Consider the following 10691-nt stretch of genomic DNA (forward strand, 5'->3'; position numbering starts at 1 on the left):
TTATTACTATCCACTATCTTTTCTATCCAATCATCAATATAATCTAACTCTTCTATAGTATATACATCCATAAGAATTTTGTACCTCTAGCCCTTGATTGCCTATAGCAACTGTAAATCTTTTCCCCATGCATGTACCTCATCCATAATATTAAAATCTTGTTTCAAAATTGCTACCATTTATCCACATTTTCCTACATAGCATGAAGTAGCTTCAGATTTTTGTGGATGATGAGAACAACCTTTTCTTCAAAACTTTCCTACCATTGTTAATAGGCATTCAAAATGGATGAAATTGTACTCCTCCCCTATCTCTTATTTGAAGTATAACATTTAGAGTCTCCTCAGGGTGTTCAAGATCCAAGGGACCACCAAATTTGGCTAAATATCCTTTTAGGATTTCATTTTGCCTTTGAAGTGTTATTGATTCTACCCCTTCTTGTTCCAAACTCCTAAATATCTCCTTCATCCCCATTGTGACCATTAGCTTGGCTGTGTCCAATGTAGGTTTCTCAAGCATTACCTCTCTAATTTGATAATCATGTGGAGTCAAACCATCTATGTCTACATCAGGAGGAGGAATAGCCACTTGTGCAGATAAATCTTGGTTTTGATCACTATTAATAAATGTCAATGCTCTTGCTTCTTTTGATGGTCATTTAGGTTTCCTCAGAACCTCAATCAACTCTATTATATCTTCTTCATTAGCATTGAATTGTTTCCTTTTATTTCTTATCATCTATTTGCACAACCATCTTGGAACCCATTCTACTAAAGGCCTACTTCTCAAGGATGAAGGAGTTTTCTCTACTAACCCTTTCCTTTATCACTCCTTTCTAGGGTTCTCTCTCTCTCTTTGAAGGATCTCCCTCTATAGTCTCTATTTTAGTGGAGCCCACAATTCTTACCTCGGTGTCTTGGCAAGCTTGCTAAGGATATTCAACCATTTGTCCTTCTCTAGACACTTCATTGGTTGCTATTTCTATGACTCTTCCTCTTGTACCTTTTGAACTTGTTCTTCCTTCATACTTGGTGGTAGAGCAGTAGCTGAGCCTTTATCACAACTATGACTTGTAATGGGGATGAAGGAGTTATCTCAAGATCCCCTGACTTTGGTGGCATTTGAGTCTAGTCTTCCTATTGGGGTTCATTTGTTGAAGTATCCCTGATCTTATCTCCCACAAATTTAGTACCTATAGGCATGAAATCAAAATCTAACATGCCCTCTACATCTTACTTATCAATTGATTGCTACATTTCATCCTCTGATGTGGTCATTTCTAGAGGTTCTTCTGGGATTGGTGGCAGTGTAGCAGTAGAAATTCTTCTCCTTTCTTGTTCCATGGTTCTTGCTAGCCAAGTTCTACTATTCAAAGGTATATTTTCCTCATCATCTTCTTCTTCCTCTTCTTCAGAATTAGGCTCTGGAATGGATGGGAAAGGAACTACCCTCCTAATCACCCTTTTCCTTTTCTTCACTAGAGTCTTGATCTTTCTTCCTTCCATGGGCACAAAAGGGGATGCTTGTTCTATTTGCTAAGGTGGAGAGACCTCTTGAATCTCAACTTTTGTCTTCATTTGGCTAGTTGCAAAAATTGGTGGCAATTGTGGGTCATCCTAAACTTGTGATGCCCCAGTATCCTTAGACCCTTGGACATTTACTTCTTGTTGTGGGGGTGTTGGGATTTCACCTTCTTCTAGCTTGACTCTTTGGGGAGAATTCCTCTTTCTTTTCTCCTTTCCTCTTCTCTCGTAAGGGTGATAGTATCTAACTAGTCTATCAAGTTGGTACACCATTTCATGTCTTATCAGTGACTGAGATGCGAAGGTAGGGATGATGACTTTCTTTCCTCTACCTTCGGTTGGGTGGGCTTGTGTATGGAAAATTACTTTATTAGGTATTGGATCAAGTTTAAATGGTTTCTTGATCCAATCCTACATCATTTTAATGACATGCCTTGCCCTATGGTTAATGTTAGAATTCTCTTTTCTATCAACCTCGGCATTCACTATGGGTCTTTCCCCAATTTTATCCATGTTGAATAAAGGATTGAGTAGCTCCCCTAAGTCTTGTTGAAATATCTTCAATGTAATTTTTATCTTCAAGGCCTTCTTTGCCAAGTACAAGGTCATCCTACAATAATCCCTTATTTAAATATCATAGTCATTTGTAGTGTTCATCCAGTGATACTTGATGGCTTCTTCATGCTAGAATGTCTTGCCTACTAGATATTGTACCCTCTCATTATTATCAAAACATGGCCTTGTAGAAATGTACTCTTCTAAGGGATATCGATCCCATTCACATTCAAAAGATGAAATATCTTTTTTTTGAAGCACCCAAAATGGTCCTATGGTTAGAGGCCACATCCAACAGTTTTTATGCTATTTTTTGACTCTGTCATATGCATATGCAATTTGTTGAGCAATCTCCAAGAGGATGAGTCTATCACAAGGGTACCTTGGAAGCTTCTTTGGGTTGACTATTGTACCACTACCCTTAGATATGTGAATATTTTGAATTGAATGTTGTACCGTTATCTATGCTACCACATCATCTGATAATATTTTCACATAATCTCCTTCTATGAATCTAATTATGGAAAATATAAAGGCATCATTAACAATTCTATACTTCTTGCTCTACTCTAAGAGCTTCTTGTTTACCAACTAAGGGTAGATGATGTATGGCCATGCATTAGGATCTTGCATGCTACCCCTCTTGTATAACCTTGGATAGTCTATCACCCTTGCGGCTAACAATTACACCAAATATGATGTCATATAAAACTTTCTTTTGTTCTTTACCACCTCAAACTATTCACATAAATTTTCACTCAAAGTAGAGGCCCAATCTAGTGGCATCTTTGTTGTCTTGATGGTCTCGATGAAATGCATGATTGTAATTGAGTATTCAATTTCTTCTTTCATATATCCCCTAGTCATGTCAACTTTACCAACCTTCTTTCCAATAGGAGTCTTCTTTATAAAGTAAGATGATTGAATGATCTTAGAGGCTTCCTAAATATGTTCTCAGTTCCACCTTTTTTCTTGTTTATAGGTAAGCTTCATGAATTGATCTGCACGTGGAAGATGAAATACCTTCTCAATGTTTTCTGGTTAGAGATCAAGGACAATTTACCTAGTTATACTCTTCACAATCCTCTCCTCGGTGAAAAAGTGTTTTGCAAGTGTCATTATGAGCTTGGAAGATTGTACTAACATCAGGTGCAAAGTTTTATTCACCAGCCCTAATCAAATTAATGCAGAGACCATAGTAGACCTCTCAGTAGGTTTGTTACAAATATTTAGAAATTCCCCCAAATCAGTATGCCCCAAGTCTATATCTTTGATCTCTAAATAATCATCTCGAAACCTATATTTTGTTGGAACACCTTAGAATTTGAAGATCACTAGTTTAGGTGATATTTTATCACCCATGGAAGCTGATGAAGATGCCATTATATTTGCACAAAGGGATGCTTATTAGTTCTACTTTAAGAATGAAAAAGATTACAATAACACTTAGTCCCATCCTAAAAAAAATTCTAAAAGTTAGATGTTTGGAAAGTAGTAAAATAACCCCCATTATCCATTAAAAGGAAAATAGTGCATCTAGCGCACCTAATAGGTACACCATATGTGCATATTGCCATAGCAAAAGTCTAATTCTAATGTGCACACTAGCGCACCAAATCACGCGCGCTAGTGCACACCTTAATGTTTGAAGACCCCCCCCCCCCCCTTTTTGAGTGTTATAAAGTTTTATATGTATTTGGGGAATTGGTTTGCATCAGTGCACCCGAGGAGGTGCACTAATGTGCACCATCTTTATCATGGTTTTGTACCTTCTTTGTTTTAAACTTTACATATGTGTGCACACTAGCACCCCCAATTAGGTGAGCAAGTGTACACCTAACCCTTGTTTGTTATGTTTTTAAGATTTTTTTCATTGTTTATTTTTTAAGGTTTTTTGATGTTTTGTAAAAGGAGAGGTGCTCAATAGTGCACCTCGTTAGGTGCACTACTAGACACCTCTTTACCAAGTGCTTTTCTCTCTCTTATGTTTGTCTAGGTTTTTGTAGAGTGAGGAAGGAGGAGAAAAAGGCACACCTTGAAGGTGTGGTGTTTGTGCAAATAAGAGTCTTGGCAGACCTCATGTATGTGGGAGCTATAGTGCAAGAGAATTAAATGATAACAAATGAAAGCAAGGTGAGTATGGAAGAAGAAGGGGAACTTAAATAGACCATGGGATCTGAAGACCTCTTTGTGGTACACAGGTGTGCTACTGTGCATCTGTGCATCACAAAATGCCTCTTTCGACTTGATTTGGTGCACTAGTGCACCTGGTTAGGTGCACTAGTGTGCCTTTTTAAATATTTTGAAAGTTAGACTTATTTCCACTAACATTTTGATTTTTTGGAAACTGGGTTTCTTTTTTAGGTCCTGGGACATGAACTAGGGGCTCATGGGGGACCTCAAAATAACTTGAATCCTAAATTTAGGAGTCCAAAAACTAAAAGTAAAGTAGGGGGTCCCCATTTCTATTTGGAAATGTGGTGTGCATTGTAGAACTACAATAGATCTATCACTCTTGATGGTAAAACATACACTAATGATGTTTACCTTGTTGATGGATTGAAGCATAACCTATTAAGTGTTGGACAAATTATGGACAAGGGCTATCAACTGTAGTTTGGTAATGACACATGCATTATCAAGAATAAGGAAGGAAAACTAATTGGTACTGGCACAAAAATTGGAGGTAATGTATTTTCATTAAACTCCACTGAAATAACATGTTTAGTAGCAAAGATTGACAATAGTTGGTTATGGCATAGAAGATTTTGTCACATTAACTTTGATAACATTGTGAAGGCCAGTAATACACTTGTTGTAAGAGATTTACCCAAGATCACTAAGCCCACTGACACTATTTGTAAGGAATGTATCTTGGCTAAGTAGAAGAGAGTTTCATTTCCTAGCAAGCAGTTTTGTACTACACAAAAGCTTGAATTGGTTCATACGGATCTGAGTGGTCCTACAAGAACAAGATGATTTTATGGAGAAAGGTACTTTATGATTTTTGTTGATGATTTCACTAGAATGATGTGGGTATCTTTTCTTAAATAAAAATTAGAGGCATTTGATAAATTCAAGATATTTAAGAACAAAGTTGAGAATGAATCTGGAGTTAAAATCAAGAGTTTAAGATTAGATAGAGCAAGAGAATTCATCTCTAGAGAGTTCAATATCTATTGTGAAGAGCATGGCATCAAAAGACAACTATCCTCACCCCATACACCTGAGCAGAATGGGATTGTTGAAAGAAGAAACAAATCAATTGCTGAAGTAGCAAGAGCTATGTTATTTGAGAATGATGTACCAAAGACCTTTTGGAGAGAAGCAGTCAATACAATAGTATACATACTGAACAGAGTGCAGATTAGGAAAGGTATGGACAAAACACCCTATGAATTATGGTTTGGTCACTCACCATCAATCAAGTACTTCAGAATATTTGGAATCAAATGATACATCAAAAGAGATTATGATATTTGTAAGTTTGATCCAAGGAGTGATGAAGGTATGTTTCTCGGCTATTCATTAAAAAGTAAAGCCTAGAGATGTTACAACTAAAAAACAAAAACTATAGTAGAGTATGTAAATGTTAAAATTGATGACAGGTTTGGCACCAAGGAAAGGATAATGGATTATAAATCTAATGGAGATGATTACTCTGGAATGACTTACAGAAGTAATGAGTTATTTCTTAAGACTAATAATGACTTGCATAATAGTGTCCAAGTTGAAGATGTAAGAGAAGAATAGAGCATAGTACCAAAAATAAGAGTTGAAGTAGCAATTCCTACCCAAAATAGGAACTTGATAAAAAATCATCCTACTGATCAGATAATAGGAAGCAAGGAAAAAGGAGTAGTGACAAGGAGCAAAATTAATAAAGAACTATGTCTGATATCTCAAGTAGAACCAAGAAGCATAGATGAAGCAATCAAAGATGATCATTGGATAAGGGAAATGAAGGAAGAACTCTAGAAGATAATTACAAATGACACATGGGAATTGGTTCCTAGACCTGAGGACAAAAATGTGATTGGCACAAAATGGGTATTCAGAAATAAAATGAATGAACATGGAGAAGTAATAAGGAACAAAGCAAGACTTGTATGTAAAGGTTACTCTAAGAAAGAAGGAATTGATTATGAAGAAATATATGCACTTGTAGCAAGAATGGAAGTAGTTAGAATGTTCCTGGCCTATGCAGAAAATAAGAATTTTAAGGTATATCAAATGGATGTTAAGTCAACATTCTTGAAAGGAGAACTTGTGATGGGGACAACACTCAAGCATAGAATGGACACAATAGGAAGGGGAAAATTTTATTAACTATGAAAATATGCTAGCACACTTAGTGCAAAGAAACAAACTCCAAAACTTGCCCTATGGGCTTATATTAGCATAAATCTAGAGATAATTTCTTCTCCCAGTACCTTCTCTCAAACTCCACTCCAAACTGCCTTTTATAATGCCAAAAATGTCCTTAAATAGACCCCAAAGGGTTAAGAGTTAGGAATACATTCTAAAAAGTGCTAGTTGGCATCCACCGACCAAATCAAAGGCTCCAAAAGTCATGTTAGAAGTTGGTACAAAATTAGAAGAATCTAGAAACAGTAACCAAACTTTCGCGAGGCATAACTTTTGAACCGTAGCTTTGATTGACAAACTGTTTACATTTTTGGAAAGCTCTTGAAGAACCCTATAGCCATATGGACCATCTTTGCTCATCACTTATTTTTTGGCCCTATGTGAGGTCATTTAATGCCCTAAACCTAACTATGAAGCATTCTTAGGAGGTCTCCAAAAACTAAAAAACTGCGATAACTTTCAAATCGTGTAACCCTTTGACCTGATTCTTTTTTTGGAATATTCTAAATTAAAATTTTAATCCTCCCTCCAATTTACACCTTCTAATCCACCATAATTATGGCTCAATTAAATAGTCATATTTTTTTAGCATTTACACATATCCCAAGGTGCTCAAATAATCTAACCTTTGGATGCTCCTGCATCAGACACCTAGGGTAGATTGAAAAGTAACCCTATCACTTTATGGATGGTAGAGGAAATCCCAAATGGGAAACCTCATTTGCTGATACCCAAGTTGAGTCCTTGATTGATTGACCTTTCCATTTAACCAGATACTCTTCATACTACCTATTTTTGGTACTCTTGCCCACACGATGATTCAGAATGTCTTATATCTCCTCCTTCTTAGAAGCAAGAATTGGACATGGCTCTAACATCAACTCCTCATCTACACCATCATCATGATACTCTGTTAAGTCTGTAATATTGAAGATAGGAGAAATGTGAATTCCATCTGGAAACTCCACCTCATATGTGTTTCCTGAGTCATGTCTCTTCAAAATTTTACAGGGGCCAAATTTCTTCATCTTTAGCTTGTTGTAAGTACCTACTGGAAATCCCTCCTTTCTTAAGTGTACCATGAATAGATCGCCTACTTGGAACTCCTTATGTCTTCTCCTTTGATCAGCCCTAGCTTTATATTGTTGATTCATCTTGATAATGTGTGCTTGGACCTCCTCATGTTGGCACTTAATATGTTCGGCAAACTCTTCTGCTTTAGCACTTGTCCTCTCTCCTTGCTTCATCTTCCTTAATTCTGGTGTAGTCCTTGGGCTACTTCCATATACAATTTGGAATGGTGATTTACTAGTACTCCTATTTATAGAGTTATTGTAAGCAAATTCTGCTTGTGATAGAATCAAATCCTATCCCTTGGGCTTATCCCCAATTAAACATCTCAGCAAATTGCCCAGACTTCTGTTTACCACTTCTATCTAGCCATCAGTCTGTGGATGATGTGTGGAACTAAATTTCAAGTCCATTCTCAACTTCTTCCACAATGTTCTCCAGAAATACCCCACAAATTTAGTGTCTCTGTTAGAAACTATACTCTTTGGGAGGCCATGTAGTCTTACCACCTCTCTGAAAAAAAAGTTTGCAATATGGACAACATCATGAGTTTTATGGCATGGAATGAAATGTGCCATTTTGAAGAACCTATCAACCACCACAAATATTGAGTCATTACCCCTTTGTGTCCTCGACAATCCAAGAACAAAATCCATACTTATGTCCTCCCATGGCTTTGATGGAATAGGCAATGGCTAATAAAGTCCACTATTGTGACTAAATCCCTTGGCCACTTGACAAATCTGACAACTCTGTACAAACCTCTTCACATCCTATGAAATTTGAGGCCAAAAATAATGTTCTCTACGAATGGCAATGGTCTTCTCTTGACCAAAATGTCTTGCCATCCCTCCACTATGTTTCTCCTTAATCAGATTTTCCCTCATGGAACTCCTTGGAATACACAATTGACTGCCCTTGAACAACATACCATCTTAAATTAGATAGTCTAACAACTTAGTTATGTTTGCAGCAATAGGTTCTTTACAAGCTTTCCATGCTTTAGCAAAATAAGGATCCTCAGGGTACAAATTCTTGAGTTTAGCAAATCAAACTACTTTAACCTGCATTACTGTAAGCAACAATTGTCTTCTACTTAACGCATCTGCAACCCTATTAGATTTTACACTTCTATGCTTCAACACAAAGCTTTGCAAGAACTCTACCCACTTCATATGCGGCTAGTTCAATTTACCTTAGCTATTTAGGTACTATATTTCCTGGTGATCAGTATATAAAAAAAATTCCTTTGGCAATAAATAATGCCTCCATTTCTTTAAGGCTTGAACTATTGCATAGAACTCTTGATCATAAACAAAATACTTCTTTTTTGCTTCATTCAAATTTTCACTAAAATATGCAATAGGCTTACCTTCTTGGCTCAATACAGCTCCAATTGCACTACCACTAGCATTGCAATCCACCTAGAACACCTTTCTAAAATTTGGAAGTGCCAACACAGGTTGTTCTATCACCTTCTTTTTCAGCAATTCAAAACTTCTCGCAGCTGCTGCAGTCTATTTGAACTCTTTTCTATCCCCTCTTATTGTGTCAGTCAAGGGTGCACATATGCCACTGAAATTCTTAATGAATTTCTTGTAAAAACTAACCAGACCATGAAATGATCTCACCTTAGTAGCAGACCTTGGAGTAGGCCATTCCAAGATGGCTTTTACCTTCTTTGGATCCATTTTAAGACCTTCAGGTGATATAACGAACCCCAAGTAGACTAACTCCCTTTTTGCAAAGATACACTTCTTCAGATTAATTAACAATTTCTCTTCCCTTAGCCTTTCAAAGACACTACAAATATGCAATAAATGTTCTTCCAAAGTCTTGCTAAAAATTAAAATATCATCCAAATAGAAAATAACAAATTTTCCCAAGAAGTTCTTAAGTAACTCATTCATAAGCCACATGAAGGTGCTTGGGGCATTCGTCAATCCAAAGGGCATGAATAGCCACTCATAAAGACCCTTCTTGGTCTTGAAGGCTATTTTCCACTCATCTCCTTCTCAAATCCATATATGATGATAGCCACACTTGAGATCTATCTTTTTGAAGTGTTGAGCTCCACTCAAGCAGTCCATAAGATCATCTATTATTCGCAAAGGAAACTGATATTTGATGGTTATCCTATTTATAGCTCAAGAGTACATAAACATTCTCCACTCTCCATATTTTTTTGGTACCATTACTACAGGTACTACACATGGACTTAGGCTCTCTCAAATAAAACCTTTCTTCAGTAGCTCTTGAACCTATCTATTTAGCTCCTCAGTTTTAGTAGGAGTCATCCTATGAGCCACCTTGTTAGGCAAACTAGCTCTAGGGATTAAATCTATCTGATGACTAATTTTCCTTACTAGTGGCAGTCCATCTAGAAAATTATCAAAAATTATATCTCCAAATTCACTTAATAAATCTAAAACTTCAAGTGGTATTTCACTACTACCTTCCTTATCTTTTCTAGGAATCAAAGCATAGCACATATGTTGATGTTTCATGCCATCTAAAAACTTTCTTCCATCAACAAGGCAGATCCTGGCTCTACTGCATACCTTTTCACCTTCCTTTACCATGGGCTTCAGTTTGTGATGAACTCCATCCTTTGTAAGAGAGTATGTATTTGCATGACCATCATGTACTGCATGCCTGTCAAACTACCACAGTCTTCCCAACAATAGATGGCATACATCCATTGGAAGAATATCATAGGGAACTTCATCATGGTAATTCCCAATTTTGAACTTCACTAAACATTGTTCACTTACCAGGACCTTATGATCATCCTTCACCCAAGCAATCTGATAGGATTGGGGGTGTTTCTCCCTCTTGAGCTTCAGCTTAGAGACCATCTCTTCTAACACCAAGTTGTCAATGCTACCACCATTAATTATCACATCACAACATTTATTCTCACACTTGCACTTGGTATGAAATAGACTCCTCCTTTTTCCTAGTTCAATCTCACCACTTAGTAGGACCCTTTCATTTACTAAAGTCTCTCCTCTTTCTACATCCTCTGAATGTGATGACTGTGCATCCTCATCCACATGAGCAACCCTAGCTTGGCCCTCAACTCTCCTATCTGTTCTTCCTTGTCATTGAGGACATTCAAAGGCATGATGGCCTTGTTCATTGCAATGGAAATAGGTACCACAAAAACCTCCT

Source organism: Cupressus sempervirens, chromosome 1 (assembly GCF_028749045.1).
Source record: "Cupressus sempervirens isolate cs-2001-9-10 chromosome 1, ASM2874904v1, whole genome shotgun sequence".
NCBI classification, from domain to species: domain Eukaryota; kingdom Viridiplantae; phylum Streptophyta; class Pinopsida; order Cupressales; family Cupressaceae; genus Cupressus; species Cupressus sempervirens.